General features: G+C 45.0%; 1 pseudogene; it reads left to right on the plus strand.

Moving 5' to 3' along the window:
• Positions 1–10,411: 10,411 nt before the first annotated feature.
• The window catches only part of LOC136837153 (3'-5' RNA helicase YTHDC2-like), a 1,085,270-nt pseudogene continuing 1,075,016 nt past the window's right edge, over positions 10,412–20,665 (plus strand).

Consider the following 20,665-nt stretch of genomic DNA (forward strand, 5'->3'; position numbering starts at 1 on the left):
TTTGTATCACTAGGTCATGGTATGGTTCAATAATGATGTCGGTTTTTTCACAGCGTTTACGAGGTCGTGGCTTTCAAGTAACTCTATACATTCTTTAACATATTTGTCATTATCATCCAGATGTAGGTTGAAGTCACCACAAATCAGTATATTTTTGTTATCAGCTAGCAAGTCGAGGAAGTCACTGAATTCATCTAGGAATGATCTCTTACTTGTGCTTGGTGGTTTATAAACTGTTATGATTTGTATGTGTTTGTTTATGTGTATAATTTTGGTGTTGATGTATTCAAATGTACTGAACACATTTTGGTTCAGTATAGATACTTTGTACACTTTTTTGACAAAGATTCCCACTCCACCAACTTTTGTTTCCCCCCTCGGTACATGGTAAACGTTGTGAGACCCTGGCGTCATTTCGTTATTTTAGAATAATCACTTGAAGATGCTGCTAGCACATTCATTTGATTTGTGATTTTCACCACATCTAGGGCAAGCTTGGTCATCTCTACCATTTGCTGCGCTATGACCAAATTCCTGACATTTATAGTGTAAAGTCCCCGCTCAACGGGTTCTCTATGATGAACATCCCATTTTCTGCGGTGCCCTCACATGCAACCTAGGGTCGGACGAACACAATCTTTTTATCATTATTGTGAATTGTATATTTATTATCTGTTCATTTGCCCTTGTAACACGTATATGTGGCAGAGTATTTTTATGTCCAACCAGTTATTGTTAATCATTATGTTTCTGTATGTACCTGTCCTGTTTTGTGTAGAGAAATAGTTTGACCTTAGGTCACCTGTAAATTTTTGTACCCGCGGTCTCTGCATATACGCAGACGTCAGCACGCCGCTTTACAAGCGGGTCACTTCATCAATAAACCAGCAGTACTTGTCTTCCTGCTCATTATTTCGCACCTCTCTCACAGTGGTGATCCCCAGAGTGGTTCCCGGAGTCATTAACGAACCCAAATGGCCACTTAGTCTTGGCCCAATGAACCAACCCACGCCCCTAACAGACTAACTACAGCACTCTAACAAATCATTTGGGTGTTACCGACCCTCATCAGCAAATCACCGGCGTCATTAGAGGACCCACACGGCACGCTCCCAAGCGTGTATTGACACGAGTGTTCCCTCACACTCCAAGTGAGAGTGTGGAATGAGCATGGGCACAGACATCCCCAACCACATACAAATTAACATGGACTTCTTGGAGGCAGACACCTCCCTCATGCAACCCCCTCCCGCGCTCTGCTCCACGCCAGTGCCCACTCCCCGTGCGATGCCAATCCTGACAGACCAACCAAGGGCAGCCCTCAGCATAAAGCTGCCGCCATTCACCCATCAGAACCCAGCATCCTGGCTCTACAGGGTCGAGGGGCAATTTAGGGTGGCTGGCCTGACCGACAAGGTGTTAAAGGCGGACATCGCCATCAACGCCCTACCAGAGGAGATATACAAGAAGGTTGCCCCATGGGTGACGACAACGACGAGCCCTGCCACCTTCCAAGAGTTAAAGGCCACTCTCATCGAGACCTGCTCCTTGCCGGTCTCCGAGAGAGCCGCCCGCGCCCTCGACCTCGCCATCAACCCCCCACAGGACACAAACTTCTTGGAGACGTGGCATGCCCTCCAGGACCTCCTCCTCCTCCCCGAGACTGACAGCAGTGGCAGGCGCAAAGAGATTGGCCTGTCGAGGGAGATCCTCCTGCGCAGCTACTCCCAGAGGTCCATGGGCAGATCACAGAGCATACACCCTGCCGGTCGAGGACCTGATCAGGGTGGCGCAGCAGCTGATGGACTCCATGAGGGTGGCGAAGCAGGCGTCCACGCCCGCACACCCCATCAACTGCCTCCAGCCGGAAGACCCCACCACAGAGGGCATCAACGTCATTGACAGGAGGAGGCCACCCCACCAGCAGAAGAAAGAAAGGCCAGGGTTTTGCTATTACCACCAGAGGTTCGGTAAAGCTGCCCGAAATTGCGAAGCCCCCTGCCTTTTCTCCCCTCCAAAAAATGGGGAAGGTGGCAGTCATCCTCACAGGCCGCCATGGCAGCAGCATCCAAAACACCCAGGGGCCCCGCACCAGTAGGCTTCTATGTCCGCGACACTATCTCCGGCAGGATGATGCTGATCGACACTGGGGCCATGCAGTCAGTGTTCCCGCCTTCCAGAGAGGACTGCAGATGTCCGCCAGACCCAGCTGCCTCCCTGACAGCCGCCAACAGGTCCCCCATCCTCTCCTATGGCACCAGTTTCCTGTTGTTCTCCATCCTTGGACGTTAGGACCCCGCTCCTGGGTGCAGACTTCCTCACCCACTTTGGACTGGCAGTCGACGTCGGCCACAAGCACCTGCTGGACACCGAGCCCTGCCAGTCCCTGCCCTTGTCGCCGGGCCCTAGGGAGCCCACAATCTGTTCCGTCGCTCCCCACCAGTACGGCTCCCTCCTGAAGGAATTCCTGGAAGTGTTCAAACCCGAGCTTCGTCAGGTGCCCAGGGCCCCTGCCAAACAAGGGATATATCATCACATCAAGACAAGGGACCCCCCAACGCACGCAAAGTTCGGGAGGCTTCCCCCACAGCATCTTCAGGAGGCCAAGAAGGCCTTTGCTGAGATGGAATGGATGGGCATATGCAAGAAGGCTCCCAGCCCGTGGGCCTCCCCTCTTCACATGGTACAGAAAGTGGATGGCACCTGGAGACCCTGTGGCGACTACAGGCGGCTCAACCTCACTATAGAACCTCTACCAAACATGCAGGACCTAACAGCCTCCTTCCATGGGGCCAAAATATTCTCAAAGTTAGATCTCTTGAAATCATATTTTCAGGTACCAGTAGCTCCAGAGGACATCCCCAAAACCGCCTTCGTCACGCCTTTCGGGTCCTACGGGTCCTGAGGAATGCAGGGGTGACCTTTCAGAGACTGGTGGACAGCATCTTGGGGGACCTGAACTTCTGCGTCTGCTATGTCGATGATATCGTAATTTTTTCCAGATCCCACAAGGAACACCTACGGCACATCTGGAAGGTCCTGCGGCACCTGCAGGAGAGTGGTCTCATCGTCAGCTTCAACAAGTGCACCTTCGGCGTTGATAAGATGGAATTCCTAGGCCACAAGATATCCCCAGGAGGCGTCCGCCCAGTTTCATCGAAAGTCGAGGCCGTCGTCAGGTTCCCCATCCCTACCTCCGTCAGGGCCGTACAAGAATTCCTCGGAATGGTCAACTACTACAGGAGATTCATCCCACGGATCGCGCACATGGAGATCCTCAAGGTCCGTCCGAAGACCTTAGAGTGGGGCCCCAACCAGCACTTTCTCCCTGACGAAGGCCGCCCTCACCAAAGCAACAGCTTTGGCCCACCAGGACCCCAGCACTCCCCTCTAGCTGACAACAGACTCCAGCAACGTCGCCTGCAGGCCCGTCCTGGAATAAGTTGTCAACGGAGCGCCCCAGCCCATCGCCTTCTTCAGCAGAAAACTCAGCCCCACCGAGTCCTGCTACAGCACCTTCGACAGGGAACTCTTCGCGGTGTACCAAGCGGTACACCACTTCAAGTTCCTCCTTGAAGGTACACCCTTCACAGTTTGGACGGACCACCAGCCGCTAGTCCACTCCTTCACGATGCTGGGAGATGCATGGTCCTCCAGGCAGCAGCAGCACCTCGCAGCCATCGCAGAATTCACCTGCACCATCAAGTACCTCCCCGGCAAGAAGAACCCAGTAGCCGACGCCCTCTCGAGGATCGAAATCGATGCAGTGCAGCTCGGGATCGACTACGACGACCTCGCCCGCGAACAAGCCGCCAACCTAGAGACTCCAGCTTACTGCACTGCCATCACGTCACTGAAGTGGAAGGACGTGCCCCTCGGCCCTGGAGGGCCAACACTGCTGAGCGACGTAAGCACTGGCCACCCCCACCCACTGGTGCCGGCCTTCCGTCGTCGGCTGGTCTTCGACGTCATCCACGGACTTTCCCACCCCTCCAGAAGAACGACGGCCAGGCTGCTGGCAGAGAAGTTCATCTGGCACGGCATACGGAAGGACACGACGGCCTGGGCAAGGCAGTGCATACAGTGCCAGGCCAGCAAAGTAGGGCGGCACACCGAATCTGGGGTGGGTGATTTTCCCCAGCCAGGGTGACGTTTCGGGCACATCCACATCAACATTGTGGGTCCTCTTTCCCTATCAGGAGGAGCAAGATACCTTCTAACAGTCGTCAACCGCTCCACCAGGTGGCCCGAAGCTACGCCCATGGAAGAGGCCACCTCCAGTGTGTGCGCAGAGGCCCTCCTCTCCAGCTGGATCAACAGTTCGGTGTCCCGGACCATATAACTACGGACAGGGGCCCCGTTTTCCTGTCTGAGCTGTGTACCACCCTGGCACCCCTGCTGGGGACCACTCACCACAGCACCAGTCCTACAACCCCGCAGCCAATGGAATGGTGGAAAGGTTCCACAGGTCCCTGAAGGCACCCCTCATGGCTCGTTGCACCTCAGAGAATTGGAAGTACCAGCTGCCCTGGGTCCTCCTCGGGCTGAGGACCGCGCTCAGAGGCAACGGCAACCTGTCCTGCAGCAGAAAAGGTCTTCAGGGAGACCCTCGTAGTCCCAGGGTAACTCATCACAGAGGACTGGGACGACTTAACAATGCAGAGGCTCTGCAACAGGGTTGGGAAGTTCGTCCCCTGCCGGCGGACATATACCGACAGGACATCCCCCTTCATGCCTCCTGGTCTGTCCTCGGCCACCCACGTCTTCGTCAGGAACGATGCCGTACGTCCACCCTTAACCAGGCCCTACAGGGGGCCTTTCCTCGTGCTTGAGAGGAACAAGAAGGCATTCCTGGTAGCCGTCCATGGGAAGGAAGATTGGGTATCAATGGACCACCTCAAGCCCGCATTTCTCGAGGAAGACATTGGGGGCACTTCCCAAAGCCCCCGCAGGAGACAGCACCCCCACAGCCCGCCCCGTCCACAAGAAAACATCATGGGCGCCCGCAGAAGGCCCCGGGACCAGGCAGGAGGGCAACCCAACACACCCATCCACAGGGCACCAAAGAAGACGACCAACTCCCAGCAGACACCTGCTTTGATCAGACGTTACCTACGTCCTTTCGGGGGGGTGAGTATTGTAAAGTCCCTGCTCAATGGGTTCCCTACGATGAACATCCCGTTTTCTGTGGTGCCTTCACGTGCAACTTAGGTTCGGATGAACACAATCTTATTATCATTATTGTATATTTATTATCTGTTCATTTGCCCTTGTACCACGTATATGTGACAGAGTATTTTTATGTCCAACCAGTTATTGTTAATCATTGTTTTCTGTATGTACCTGTCCTGTTTTGTGTAGAGAAATAGCTTGACCTCAGGTCACCTGTAAATTTTTGTACCCGCGGTCTCTGCGTATACGCAGACGTCCGCACACCGCTTTATAAGCGGGTCGCTTCATCAATAAAGCTTACGGGCTGCTCTAGGAGCAAGAGCCCGTGCTGGCACAAGGCCAACTAAATCTGAAACAACATCAATAAACCAGCAGTACTTGTCTTCCTGCTCATCATTTCGCACCGCTCTCACAATAGCATTGATAGGGCATGTAACAGTCGTGTACTTTGCAACGGCTGTACTGTACAGTGTAAACAATGTGTCACCGCCATCATAGATAGCCTTTCGTATTTGTGGTGTGCCTTTGATGATATAGTGTTTATATTTGTCATCTTTGGCTATCATTTCCTTTACAATTTTTAGGTCATCTTCTCAGAAATGAGGTTACCTATCTATGGATTTTTCTTTACAATGTTATCGACAATGTCATCTTCATCCTTCGGGACATAGACAACTTTTATTTTTGGTTTAAGTTTACTCTTCTCATTTACTGATATATTGCTGATATTCTGAATCTTCATTTTTGCCTTTTCTAAGTTTTTCCTGTCTGGAAATCTTACAAATAAGTGTCCATCTCTCGTTGTTTTAACCTGTTCAACTGGCGCCGTTATTTTACTCATAATTTGTCTCTTTTCATTTGCTGCTGTGCTCTCTTCGTTTGTAGATTTGATCAGAAGCATTTTTTTTTCTTTAGTGATTCAGCATAGGTTTTGTCCATGTTTGTCATGGTCTTTACATCTTTATCAACATTGTCAATTTTGTTTTGGATTTCATCTATATTGATCATTACGTCGCTAGTTTTCTGAGCCGAATCCTTAATCAACTTTGTTAATATTTCTGTGTTTTATTTCTTCAAGTTTATCTTCGATGAGTTTTTTGTGTATTCTTTGTTCAGGCCTCTTGCAGTTATTACAGATGTACAATATGTTGTCACTACGAAGTATGGGTGTGTATCTGACCTCGATTCCCGAGCATTCATAATGAAACCATGTGTCACACATTTCACAACAAGTTTCTTCATCATCAACTTCTCCAGAGCAATGTCCACAGGTTGCTGACTCTCTCTCGATTTGGGTTGACTCATCCTTCTCCAGTATTTTCTTTAGGGTTCCATCTCTGGTTCGTGCTGCTTCGATAATTATGAGATGATGTTCGTATGATAGTTTGATCTTCCCTTTACTTGATTTAATTTCTACAGTATTTATTTTCTCTTTTTCCTTCCTCTTCTTCGTATTCACTATGAACATCGCGCAAGTCAGGCACTTTTACACAGAGCACTGCATAGACACGTCCTACCCGCATGATCGCTAAGATGGTTTATGTAAGCCAGACCTGCTTGCTAGGACCAAAGGTATTACGAGAATACTATCATCCCCACCCTAATCACATTATGGGCAAACCGGCAAGAATGCCCGAGTCCTATTCCCAGAACCAGAGCCCCCCCTAAAATCCGTGGTCCAGCCCTAAAGAACAGTTCCGCCTTTGAGCTATCAGTCTGATAACTCTCAGGTCCCAACATTACCGTGCAGTTGATGGTCCTACCACAGTTCTCACTATTTAGCTTCGGATATAAACCCAGTCCCAGCTATGATATCTTTTCCTATTTAACAGGTCCAATAAATTTTAGCAAAAGTGGAAAATTCCATAAAAAATAATCCAAACAAGTATATATTCATATATGTGAGACTCTTGGACTCAAACCCGGGAACAAATTCCTGGGGTTCAAGACCCCCTCACCACGTCAAGGTGGTCCCACATCGAGGGGGTTTCCTGGAAACGTTCAGTAGTGCTTTTACTCTTGTTTTTCACTAATTTTCAGTGATGTTACTCAAAGTGAGGTTTTTTCCGCTACTACACTTGATTCATCCTCTTTAACTAGGCCTCGTAGAAATGCTCAAATTCTTGTTTGTTTTCTTTATATCGCACATTTTCAATACTTTTTTTTCTCTGTACTTCATTGTATATCTCTTCTTTACTTTCTAGCCATTCATTTTTTCTAGAAGTCCCAGAAGGCTGCCCCATTTAGTTTCAGAAATCTTCTCTTCTCCATTACTGTTTCTCTTAGCCTGGCCTTCTTTGTGAGCCTTTTTTGTTTCATCAGTTGTCTCACATCATTGTTTATTTTCCTTGTCTCCGGGTTTTCTTTTCACGTTTTGCTATGATCCTGCAACTAATAAGAGCGTACTAAATCTGTAGCAATCCCACCATGGAGATAGGGAATAAATAATTTGGAAATATGATTTTGATTAACCCTTCGTGGACTGGTGGGGTCCCTGGAGACCCCAGTGAGTCTTTGGTATCAAATATCTGTCGCTATTTACTAAAAAAAAAAAAAAAAATACCCATATTCGCTTAATTTTATCATTAGTGGTTTATGAATATTCACAAGTGTTAATAGCTTAGGATAATCAATTTTAAGGGAATGACAGGTAAAAATATACCTCTGGGGTCCTCAGGGATCCCATCGGTCTTCCGTGTCCCTAATTCATCTCTATTTTGTTTTGGTGTAATTCTGAAAACTATATGTTTTATAAGCTTAGGTCACTGTGCATAATCTACATATTAAATAATTTTTCCATAATATTATTTCTGAAGTTATTTGTTGGTGCTTCTTTTGCATGTATCTAGTTGCTGAAAGAGCCCACATTGTCAACAGTCATTATTCAGTTAGCGTATGAAATAGGTCGAGGAGTTTGACTGCTATTCATCTCTAAACAAAGTGCTCAGTATTGATATAAACAACCACTTTTATTATTTTTTAGATAAATTGAAAGTTCATATATCCTAATATGTCATTATCAGCATCTATGTTTTATGGTAAAAGACCTCTAATGGACAATATAGATGATATAGATGAAGAAGAAAATTATGTAAATTTAGACAGTGATATACCTGATGCTGAGGATTATGAAATAAATTATAGGAGTGATATAAGTAGTGATAGTGATGATAGTTTTGATAGTGTTGATGATGATGATCAAGACGTCAATATTGTGGTGGGTAAAGACAAATCAACTCAATGGTGTACTGAGCCACCTGGACGAAGGCGTAATGTTGTACAAAATCTCCTTCGGGAAAGGGAAGGTGTACACGAAGTTGTACCTACTCATAGTGCTAGTGCTACATTCACTTTCTTTCTCACTGATGAAATAATGGATCTTACTGTACAAGCAACTAATGAAAAGGAGCTGCTATTTATGCTGAAGAATGGAAGGTAGTAGATTATGTTGAATTGATGGCTTGGATAGGTCTTCATCTTCGATCTGGAGTGGACAAGGATGCATTCAAACCTGTTGATGAATTATTCAGTACTAAGACAGGACCACCAATTTATCGTGCTTCTATGAGTCGCGACAGGTTCAAACAAATAAAGAGGTGCATAAGATTTGATGAGATGTCAGCACGTGCAGTAAGAAAAAGTGGTGAACAAGGGAAGTTGGCACCTACAGTATATATGAAGTTTGGCATAAGTTCATTGAAGCATGCCAGGTGAACTATAAAACTGGATCATATGTTACTGTTGATGAATCTCTAGTATCATTCCGAGGAAGATGTTCCTTCAAAGTATATATGCCATCAAAACCAAATAAATATGGGGATTAAAATCTGGTGCATGGCAGATGCTACTAATGCTTATCTCCTAAATGCACAAATATATTCAGGGAAGGGTCCTGATGGTCCGGAACGGCAACAAGCCAGTAGGGTTGTTTGGGCTCTCACCACAACTATTGCTAATTCAGGAAGAAATGTTACATGTGACTACTTCTTTACAGATTTTAGCCTTGCTCTAGAACTACTGAACAAGAATATTACTCTGTTGGGAACACTTGGGAAAAATAAACGGGAAATAACCCCCATCATTTCAAGCATCGCGGCATCGCAAAAAGCAATCAACAATGTTTGGCTTCAGCAAAGATCATCATCTTATGAGATGCAGCTATGTCCCGAAGATTAATAAGGCAGTAATTTTACTGAGCACAATGCATTATGACAATAAGAAACAAGAAGATGAACCTTTCAAACCCGATATTATTCTGGACTATAATGCAACAAAAGGTGGGGTTGATACCTTAGACCTCTTAGTCAAGAACTATTCATGTAAAGAATCACAAATAGATGGCCTTTGGTTATTTTTTACTGGATGATTGATGTTGCAGGATATAATGCTGCTGTATGTTTCATGGAAAAAAATTCTAATGTCTATACTGGAAGCTAAAAGCGCAGGAATTTTCTCTCTGACTTAGCAGAACAGCTTTGTAAGCCACAGATCCAGCGGCGTTTCAGATATTTACGAGCTAATTTCCCAAGGCATATAATTCAATGTATGGAAGCCTTCATGAGTAAGGAAGACACAGCACTACCCTCTACAAGCCAGCTCCAAGAAACCAAGAAAGGCGTTGTTCCAAGTGTCCGAGGAAGCTGAGCAAAAAAACAAAAAAAAAAATCATGCACATCATGTTGTGACCCAGTATGTGATGCCCATTGTAACTTTATATGTAAAGATTGCACATCAAATTTGCTTAATTTGTAAGTCGGATTGTGTCAAAAAGAACCAAAATCAATAACCTGTGTGTCTTTTGTCATTAATTGCCTATATTTACTTGTTTAATTGAGGAGAATTGTAATTTTGTTAACTAAAGGCATTTTTTCACTATTTTTTTTTCCTTACACACAAATAGGCAAAATTTTTACAATATATGCAAAAATGGTATTGAGTTTCATCATAAAAGGCCTGAAGAATACACATGTAAAGTTTAGCAATTCTGAGTTCATACATAATTTATTTATCTGACTCAAAAGAATGAAGACTAATGGGCACGGTCCCCATTAGTCTTCTAGGTAATTTTGAACCCCCCGGTCCACGAAGGGTTAAGAAAGCATAGATGAAAATAAACAAATTTTTGGTAAACTTCTTGAAAACCGGGAAAATAGAATAGAAGAGTTATTAAACAGAAGTTTACAAAGCAGTCAGGAGGCGCCGTTACATCCACCGTACCTCCAGCCCCAACTCCACTCCAATCAGCGGTACTACAGGCAGCAACAGCAAGTCAATAACAACAAAAACCTCTTGTTGTTGTTGCATCGTCTGATGGTAATTACGCGCCATATTATTAATTTCAGACCTTGTCATCTTTATGAATAGTCTTAAATCATAATTAATTACCATTAACTTACTTGAGAATTAGGCTATGCCGCAATCACGTACATCCCAGGCTAGAGGACGGTGTCTTGGGCTATTTTCAACAGAGTGAAAATGGTTGTTTGACATTCTTTTCCTCCCTCGTATATAGACAAGTGAAACAGTCGATCATCCTAGAGTACATTAGAATGCATGACCTTGACGCACTCTCTTTGTTTTGAGTCAGGTCTAGGACAACCTTCAGCACATGAATTGGCTGTACGACTGAATTGTTATTTGTGTAAGTACAGAACCTGTTCTGTTCCGAACGTGATCCGTGGAATCGGAGGAAGAAACCATTCCATTTACTGGTAATACTGTGATACTCTTAATTTTGCCCCAGCATTTTCATTTTTACAGTTTTAGAGTATTCAGATAGGCCTATGTGTGTTTGTATGAGAATAGGCTACAGAGTAGCCTAGCCTGGAGCCACAGTTGACGTGGTTGCCACAAGTCCATGTTTAGGCTGGGGTAAGTGATCGGCGTTTAGACACATGCAATGCAGATTTTTCACTTTTCACTCAATATTTAATTGGAGAAATGAAAAAATTAAACCTTCAAGAAAACCTTTCAAAAGATTGCAGCATCATTAACAAAATGAGCTATAGGAAACTGGCATACGAAATGAAATAAGCATGTGAATTCTTCATAAAATAGGTTTTGAAGGGAATTTTGAATCCAATATGGCATCTTCCCAAATGCTGAGACAAAATTGATAGGCAATTGGACACTTCCTTCCCAGCACTTATTTAACGGTGTACTGACACTAATTGCGTATATATGTAATGTTTATAGATATTACTCAAGATTTTAGTTTTAATCAGCATGATAAAACAACATTTTGTTGCCGATACTAGTGAAAGTATGAGACATGGAATCCCTGCCTGTTATGTGGTTGAGCTGAAATGCATTTTTACCTTTAATCTGTGGTTCTATCCTTACAGACATCACAACTGAAGCTCCACAGTGCTTATTTGATTGTAATTATGCACATTTTGTTCTTAATTCACTCACAATACCACTTAAAATATGTGAGGATGTTTGTTTACAGTACTTTACTCCATCAAAGTGGCGAAACAGTGGCAGGAGCAATTTTCCAGCCTAATTGTACATCTGGCTGCCACAAACATCTGAGAACGGACGACACATTAGTGAACTGTTTACGATAGAAATGTAGTATTTTGTTGATAGGACTTTTCATTTATTTAAGTCCATATTACTATGTAGGCTATACTTCTTAGACATGTAATGTGTACATATGAGTGTTACCACTTTGGCAAAAATGCAAGAAAGTTGAGTATGACAGTTATCTAGAACTGGTACGAGAGTCAAGATGCCATGACGTCAAAATTCAGGACTAAAATAAAGGTTTTAAATCCAAAATTATTACTTAAAACACCATTATATTTGACAAAACTTAGACTGTGTATGTGATATACTGTGTATGTTACACTGTATGTAATATATATTAATAAATAAAAAAAATAGGAACGTGAAAAATAGTTACATCGTAATGTTCACAGCAAAAGTGTTGAAATTTGTCTCAGGAATCTGGTTTGCTCCAGCAACAAATATTTTCAAATGAATTATAATGAACACGTAATACATTTACTCAATTATAACCTTATTCTGGTGTTTAGCTACCTGGTTATTTAAATATTATCTAGCACTCTGGCGTCCCAAAAATTCAATAGACTTCCCCGTCCAAGCCCCGAAACACACCAGCATTTACCTGATGTCAAGGAAACGGTGTCAGCGTCTATGGGTACAAATATTTTGCAGATTTAACACAGGAAATGGGCAGTTTATTTGTACAAGTGACTCGGCAAATATCGAGATGGCGTCACTCGTCCACTTTTAAAGTGTTTTAAGTAAAAGTTTCGAGAGCGTCATGGCCGGTAAGTTAGCACCGCGCATAGCCAAATTTTAATAAACCTCTGTTTAATCGGAAATATGCCGTTATTTCGTAATTTAGGAGAAAACTGTTACTTTGATAGGAACATAGAGGTCTCGGCGTGTTGTGTAGAGGGGGCACAAGTCTCACTGATGCTGATGGGGGCGCATTCGAATGCATTTTCTGGAAATGTCCAAACAGTGGACAAATGTCTCGGTGTCTCGCGCTCCAAGCGTTTACCCTATGTGGACTTCAATCTATGGCTAGATGACTGAATTTCCGTAATGTGGCCTCTTCATCTTCACAGAGTTATTAGGATCACGTCAGTTAGTTATTAATGGTGGTTGTGCAACAACATTGACAGGATGCATTATCCTAGATGGTGTTCTAAGTGACTTGATAAATATTCGAGAAGTGCACTATCTCTCCACTACATGATATTACATATACCTCTTAGAATATACTAATATGGAAATACAGTTGTTCCTACATGATATACAAACCATCTGTTCTTTACATTAGGAATTACTTACAGCAGAGCTGGAAATGGCCATTGAACTTTCAAAGAAGTTGGTTAGGCTGTTAACTACCGTCCGGGAGGCGGGAGGCCTTCCGCCTCCCCAGATGTAAACATTCCAATTTGCTTTTGGGTGTCGTGCTATGCAGATGTGTGTTCTTTCGTGCTCTGCCCTGATAGTTGTTGAGCTGTTTTTTCCCGGTGGGATCTTTCTTTGTGGTGAGTGGAGGAAGCCCTATCAGTTGGGGGGGTGTTTGCTGTAACCCCCCCCCCTCCTGAGAAGGTTTTGGAAATGTTTGCAAATTTTGGAGCATTTTGAAGCCATATAAGAGCTGTATTGAGTTAATAAAGCAGCAAACAATTGTGCCACAACCACCCACATATTATTATTATTATTATTATTATTATTATTATTATTAATTATTATTATTATTATTATTATTATTATTATATTATTATAATTTGGCAGCAGACCTTTTTAAACAGGTTCTATTGAATATTATTGCTGCTTCAGCTGCATTTATTTTGTGAAGACTTTTTCTATTTTCCTTATTATTTCAGTGGATTTTCATGGGGAAAAGTCAAAATCTGGTTCTGCTTTTTATATTCTATACAGTTAGTTATATACAATTGTTGTGACACGTTTCGACAGACTCTTCTGTCATTCTCCAGCTGCATTCCTTCTGAATTTATACACGGGTTTCAGCGGGGTCATGGATGGCGAATTCTGATTGGTTGCAGTCAGCTTTTTCAAATTTTCCTCGATCCCGACAGATCTTCGCAGCCTGGGAATGTCATTCATTCCAGCGTTCCCATTGGCCTGCCGTTGCGTGATGTCATACATCATCAGCTTTGGCTGCTATTGGGCTGCGGATGAATGATGTCATTATCTACTCTTTCTGGTAGTCGAAATTGTCTCGGCAATCAGGGGCATCTCCATTTTCAGGGTTGTCGTTTTCAGGTATTCGTTGGATTTGGTGGGTGTTCTGCATTATTCTTCTTAAATTCGGGTAGGAGCGATGCCTCCTGCGTCAGTATTCATTGTTGGTTTCTCTCGGCAATGAGGAGCGCCTCTTAGGCGATACATCGAGGGTCGGCGGCTCTCCGATTATACTTATATTTTGTATAATACTGCCGCGGAGATGGAAATATTGTGAGTAGCATGATGGCACCCTCCTGGGCGTGGCAGGAGATCCTTTTGACAGACGATCGTGGTCATTCCAATATAAGCGCCCGGGCATCCTCGGACAGGACATACAAATTGGTAGACCACGTTCTTCTGCTTGAGGGGTTCTCTTGCTGGCGGAGAGGGGTTATTCTTCATCACCAGATCACGGAATGCGGCGGTTCTTATAATAAATTACAAGATTTATTCTCTTACTGTCTTCGGTCAGGTGACGCTTCCATGACGATTTTCTTCATGGAGTTCTCGTCCTCACGGTACTGGGGATGCATCCGGCCTTATAAAGATCTTTATGTCATCTTGGGGGCAGGTTGTGTGTTCTCACCGTTGTACCATTTTTCCAGGCCAGTTCGAATTTCTTTGTTTATTAGTTTGTTGGTGAAACCATTGTTCACCAACATTTGTGCAGCACGTTCAATTCCTTGTTGGTGTCCTGCCAGGTGGAGCAGTGGGAGGGCCCTTTTAATGAAGGTCCTGACTGTCGTGTTCTTAAACCTAGCAGGGCACTCGCTTCCCCATTCAAGCAAAGTCCCAAATTGGTGGATTTTGTGTAGACTGATGTCTTCAAGTTCCGTTGCCATAACGTCGAGGAAGGGAGCCGGTCGTCTGTGCTGAACTTCAAGTTCAACACACTTGTATTGTTGGAAGGTCAGACGAAGGGCTTCAACCTCCTCCTCGTTCTGCTTGAACGAAGACGTCATTCATTATCGGGCATATTTCTTCGGCCGCTGATTCTCTCAATGTTCTTCTCACGGTGCCCATGTAAAAATTGGAGGACGCCAATGGAGAGCCCATCGCAACGCCATCCTTCTGTCTATACATGTGCCTCTGTGCGTGAGTGAAAGGCGCCATTTCGTACAGATCTCCAGCAGAGCCTTCAGGAACCTTCTCATGTTCGGGGTCATTGTCGTTGACCTATAGACTTTGTTTAGGATAATGTGGATGGTTTCATCCACAGGTGCGATGGTGAATAGACTCTCTACGTCCAGAGAAGCGATGGTCCCTGCGCCGGGAGTCTCGGATCACTTCAGGAATTCCACAGAAGACTTCAGGCTATAACTGCGGGACGTTCAAGATATGATTTAGTCTTTGGCAGGGCGTAGGGTCGGGGCAGGTGTTTGGCTGATGATCGGGCGGATTGCCAGCCTTGTGTGATGTCATGACATCATCGGTAGTTTGGCTGCTATTGGGCTGGATGAATGATGTCATTATCTACTCTTTCTGTCGTAGTCGGGATTGTCTCGTCTCATCAGGGGCATCTCCATTTTCAGGGTTGTCGCTTTTAGGTATTCGTTGTTTGGTGGGTGTTCTGCATTATTCTTCTTAAATTCGTGGGTAGGAGCGATGCCTCCTGCACGCTCCTACCCACAAATTTAAGAAGAATAATGCAGAACACCCACCAAATCATCCTAAAAACGATAACCCTGAAAATGGATCATCATTCATCCGCAGCCCAATTTACCGATGTTGTCCCATGACATCACGAACGGCAGGCCATCGGGAACGCTGGAATGAATGACATTCCCAGGTTCTCTGTCAGGATCGAGCTTCGTGAAATTTGGCTTGAATTATTCTTCTGCAACCAATCAGAATTCGCCATCCATGACCCCCGCTGAAGCCCGTGTATAAATTCAGAAGGACCTATGCCTGCATCCTCTACTAGCTTGGAGAATGACAGAAGAGTCTGTCTTGTATATAACTAACTGTATAGAATATATAAAGAAGCAGAATCCAGGACTTTTCCCCCATGAAATGACAAATATAGGCGAGCTGTTAGCACAAAAAGAGAAGTCCAAGTAGAAAAAGTCTTTAAATGAGGAAGCAGCAATAATATTCAATAGAACCTATTATTATTATTATTATTATTATTATATTTCAAAGTAAAAACCAAGTCTTGAGGGGGCAGGTCTTGAGGGGGCAGGTGCCCAAGCCCCAAATGATGCCCCTGCTTTGTTGTTGCATGTGTTTATGTTGAATGGGGCTTCTAAGGGACTTCCTCCTCCACAGGAGAAGCAGTGGGATCTCTCGTCAGCTCTTCTGGCCTTTGGGCTCAGGAACCGAATCACTTACCTCACCTGGGTCTTGTGTTTTGGGAGATGCGGGCGCGCAGACCTCAGTTTGCGCTTCCATCACCAGTCCTAAGAAGTCCACTTCTAAGACTGGTGCTGTTGGGTGCTGAACAGAGTTGAGACACTCTGAGTGCTGGAGTCTCTAAGGAGTCTCGAGCATCCCGAACTGGTGCCGGGGAGAACTCTCACCGTCCCAGTTCAGGCACAGGGTGAGAGAAAGAGCTGAGACATGCAGGTGTCTCAGTTCTTCTGCTGGCACTGCCACCAGTGCTCGACCAGATTCCCAACCTGGTGTCTCGATCCCAAGGGTTCGAACGCCTGGAGAGACAGAGAGGAGGTCCCCTGTCCAGTCTTCTTCTCGCGAGGTTTCAGCTTCGAGGAAACCTGGTGCACATCAAGAGGACAGCGCAAGTTCTCGCCAGCCAGCCACGCGTTCGACCCCACCCAGCCCTCGATCGCGATCGCCTCAGCTCAGCTAAGTCGAGCGCTCGTCTTGGCTCATGTGGACCTCTTCGCTGTCCTCGGAACAGTGCTTCGCCAAGGCATAAGCACTCTCCTAGATCCATGTTGCCGTCATCACTGCGGGTTGATGACCACGTGCAGCCCACCCTTCTTGCTGGTTCTGCTGGCAGGACAGGTGGGAGTGCCCTATCCTCCTCACCTGTCCCCTCAACCTCCTGGGTTTTACCAGGAGGCACGAGACAGACAGGAGGAGCTCTGGAGAGTCCTCTCCTCAGAGTTCAGCTACGAAGGCCAACATTCCTGGCTCGGTCCTCAGATCAATTCAGTCGTAAGCCTGAGTAATTCAGGATGAGTCTAAAGGATCTGCTGAGGTTTTTCCTAATGCCAGGAGAGTAGATCAGGAGGACTGCACCCTGGAAGGTTTGAGGGTCCTCTTCCTCAGGATGCGGACACCCCTGAAATACAGAGGACCTTTGCAGACATCATTGCGCTGATTCGTGAGCACAATGATCTTGAGGAAGGGGCCACAGCCACTTCTGTGGATCGTCCTTCATGCCTCAAAACCTTTTGGGGCCCTAAGAAGGAACCAGAAATTTTTGTGGGGCAGCCGTGGTCCTCGCTTGCCGAGGCGGTGCTCAACTGGGTGAATAATCTTGTCTCTGGGCAGGAGAATTCGCTTCAGTCGAACCGTTTGGACAAGCTCCTTCCTCTTCCTCTGCCTCAACAGAGCCGATTGTACACGCCCTCAGAGGGGTTCTTGCTGACCAAGCAGGTTGACCCGGACTGGTTCGTATAGGCCTGGGTCTCTCGCTACAGCACCTTGTTTCAGAAGGGGTCTCCCTTTCGCAGCTAGAGGCAGCGAGCTTGGAGGCTACCGCCATGGCGGCCCTCCAGGCAGTCTCCTGGCTGGAGCTGTGGTTGTTCACAGTATCCAAGGTGGCTGCCTCCTCAGGTGCTATTGTCCCTGGAGAGGATTCTGCCTTCAGGAGACTGTGCCAGCCTGGAGGTAGAGCCATCTCCTGCCTTGCCCACCAGATGGCAAACCTTTGGGCAAACCTGGTGCTGAAGAGAAGGGATGCTGTCCTGACTCAGATAGCCAGGTCTGTAGGTCCCAAGTCAGCATTGACCCTAAGGAACAGACCGTTGCTGGGTTCTGCCTCTCTCTTCCTTAAAGAGTTGGTGGATGCTGCGGTGGACAAGCGTCGGGCTGTATACAGCAGCCACCTTGTCCATCAGGCAGTGGCTAAGACCTCAGGGTCTTCGCGTGCCACTGCAGCCTGATCTTTGGGTCAGGCTAGCACTTCCTCGGCCCCTAAAAAGACCCAGGCTTCGAAGGGCATCCGCTGGAACACCCAGCTGCTTTCTTCTGCCGGAAAGGGCACGCAGTTGCACCCCTTTCAGCTCACTTTCCAGTCTGGAAAAGGGGGCAAGGGGAAGAAAAAGACGGGAAACAGTAGGAGCGGCGTTCCCTTCCAGCTGCTGCCATTGGTTTGGGGTTGCTTGTCAAGCTATTGAGCAACATGGCAGCGATACAGAGCCAAGACCTTGGTAATGGATGTCCTTCGGGAGGGGTATCTACTCCCCTTCGAGTCTGGGCTACCCCTCACCAACTCTTTGGTATGTCTCCTTACCTGTGTTCCTGGTTCGCAGAAGGATCTCATACACAGGCAAGAAGTACAAGCCAGGCAGAGCAAGAGTGCTGTTGGAAATTGTGTCGGATCTATCCCCAGGTTTTTACAGTCGTGTCTTTCTCGTAGAAGAAGCCTGGGGGGTGTTGGAGACAGATCATAGACCTCTCTCCCTTGAACCAATTCATTTGCCAGACTTGGTTCACGATGGAAGACGGCACGCTCCGTGCTCACCTCCATCAGGGAGAACGACTTCATGCTTACGGTGGACATGAAGGATGCATATTTCCAAATACCCATCCATCCATCTTCTCACAAGTACCTTCGCTGTATCCTCGTAGAGACAGTGTTCCAGTTCAGGGCACTCTGTTTCAGGCTCTCGACCGCTCCTCAGGTGTTCACCCTGGTGTCAGCTTGGGTCCATTCACATGGGATATGTCTGTTGGGGTATCTTGACGATTGGCTTGTCCTGGCAAGCTCTCACTCACAGTTGCTTCAGGATAGGGTTCAGTTCCTTGAGTTTTGCCACAATCTAGGGATTGTAGTACAGTAAACCCCCCGTATTCTTGGTCTCACAATTCGCAGACTCACCTATTTGCGGATTTCTCTGTGGAACGTATATACAGGCAGTCCCTGGTTAACGGCAGGCTCGGTTAATGGTGATCCGGCTTTACAGCACTTGTCTAACAACGAAAATCGGCAATTTTCAGCGCCGTAATTGCCAATTTCTGCTTATCGGCGCCGATAAATGGGTATTGGCTCCAATACATACCTAACAGAGGCGTCAATTTTCGTTTAGTGGCGATTTTCGGTTATCATCACACCCCCAGAATGGAACTCCCGCCGATAACTGAGGACTGCCTGTACACATTATTCGCGGAAAATTCGCCCATTCATGGTATTTATCACTGAAAAATATTCACTAATTACTGCACAGTAAATCCCCCTTATTCATGTTCTGACGATTCGCGGACTCATGTATTCATGGATTTCTCTTTGGAACATATCTACCCATTATTTGCGGAAAATTCACTCATTCGCGGTATTTTTCACTGAGAAATATTCACTAAATACTGTATTTTCATCTCATTTTCATGACTAAATGCACCTTTTGTGATAAAACTGTTAAAATACTCAGGTAATGCTCGAGTTACAATAATTCACTTTACGATAATTCGATTTTGCAATGGGGTAAGCAATTAATCCCGATACGTTAATATTATTTATAAAATATTTTTAAATTTCACGCGGGCGCAGGCAGCAGCGTAGTAGGCAGTGAGAGAGACCAAATTACAAAAGACAACTTTTCCCCCATCTCTTTATCCCATCTTCTAGTTAAAGAAAGTAAAAGAGAATGATAAAAGTATTGTTAGTAACGTTATACTCTTGCGTAAATGCGTACAGCCATAAACAACCGACCAAGAAACTGTTGTTTTGCTTATAACTGAATTGGATAACAACAGCCGCTTACCTGTATTTCAACCAACGTACGGTAATAAACAATTACCGTAGGTTATGGCACAAATAACGTTAAGTAGAATAGGACTGATATATTTTTACATTATACCATTATTCAGTATGGATAAAAGATCGTCAAGGAAATATACTGCTAAATTTAAGCTGCAAGTTGTAGCTGAAGCTGAGAAAACAATGTTCAAGCTGGTAATGACTATACTGTAAATTATCATGCATCGGCAACATGGATGAAACTCGATCGTAATTAAAATGGGAGAGAAAGTATTTTAATCAAAACTACTGTGCATGAAAGAACACATTACTGTTATTTTTACGCCAATAAACGATAAATACATAAAGCTCGTATTATGATGAAATCAAGTGAAAATAGTGAATGGAATCTTGAATTTTTTTTACACAAAACAAACTCCCCCAAAAAGCCATCGTCAATCGTCATCTATTAACGAAAATAACAGATAAATTAATTTCACAACAAGACGTATTTTAGTTATATTTCGACTTAAAAACCCTTTGTATAGCAAAAAATAACCTTGCCCGTTATAAATAAAGTATCTAGACTCTAGAGATTCATTTACACTAACTAGAAGCAAGAAAAGCGCTCTGAACTGAGTTAAATGCGGCAAAATAAACGTTGCGTAAACATCAAACGAAAACACTGATCACTATGAACGCAATTTTTAATACAAAAGCATTATAAGAATATATATACAATATTATTGGATACAGTTAATTAAGGCATAATATTTTAAAAGATCCATGGAAAAGATGCATATTCGTTATGTTGACGTTTGTATAATATGATATGCGAATACTGTATAGAGTACAGTATAATGTGGGCTAGGCCACTGTGTATGTATACAATAC

Source organism: Macrobrachium rosenbergii, chromosome 58, assembly GCF_040412425.1.
Source record: "Macrobrachium rosenbergii isolate ZJJX-2024 chromosome 58, ASM4041242v1, whole genome shotgun sequence".
Lineage (NCBI taxonomy): Eukaryota > Metazoa > Arthropoda > Malacostraca > Decapoda > Palaemonidae > Macrobrachium > Macrobrachium rosenbergii.